Source organism: Myotis brandtii, unplaced genomic scaffold (genome assembly GCF_000412655.1).
Source record: "Myotis brandtii unplaced genomic scaffold, ASM41265v1 scaffold797, whole genome shotgun sequence".
In the NCBI taxonomy this organism is placed as follows: domain Eukaryota; kingdom Metazoa; phylum Chordata; class Mammalia; order Chiroptera; family Vespertilionidae; genus Myotis; species Myotis brandtii.
In genome coordinates this window covers 516,903-517,434 of record NW_005371210.1, presented here as the reverse complement: position 1 = coordinate 517,434, position 532 = coordinate 516,903, and positions in this window count along the sequence as shown.

Below are 532 nucleotides of genomic sequence, written 5' to 3'. Positions count from 1 at the left end.
TGCTCTTCCCGGGACGGGTGGCGGCTCTGTGTGCGCGGACGCTCAGCAAAGATGGTGACAGAAGAAGCCCGGGACAGCCAGGCTGGGCGGTACAGGTGGACCCTCCTGGGGCGCCAGACAGAGCGAGAATTCACCACCCTGAACGTTTCAGGTGAGGGCGGGGCCTCGACTCCCCCCGAGACCTGGGGAGGCCCCCCCTCCCCTCCCCTCCCCTCCTGTCCCGTCCCCGCAGTCACTGCGATTTCTCTCCATGTCCAGTGCCCCCGACACTGTCCACCCCGCGCCGGGGCCTCTCCGACCACCGCCCTGTCCCCTTGCTCCCTTAAGACCCGCCCACTTCGGTTCAGTGAGAAAGTGGACCCCATCAGCTGAGAGCACCCCAACCCCTCGCGTCTCCCTGACTCTGTGCCCCCTGTGACCTCCTGGAACACCAGCCCCCTCAGTTCCCGGGGCCACCCTTGTGCTCGGACACCCTCCCTGGTCCTGCCCACCCAGGAGCTCTGCCCCCTCGTCCCCCTCGTCCCCCTCGTCC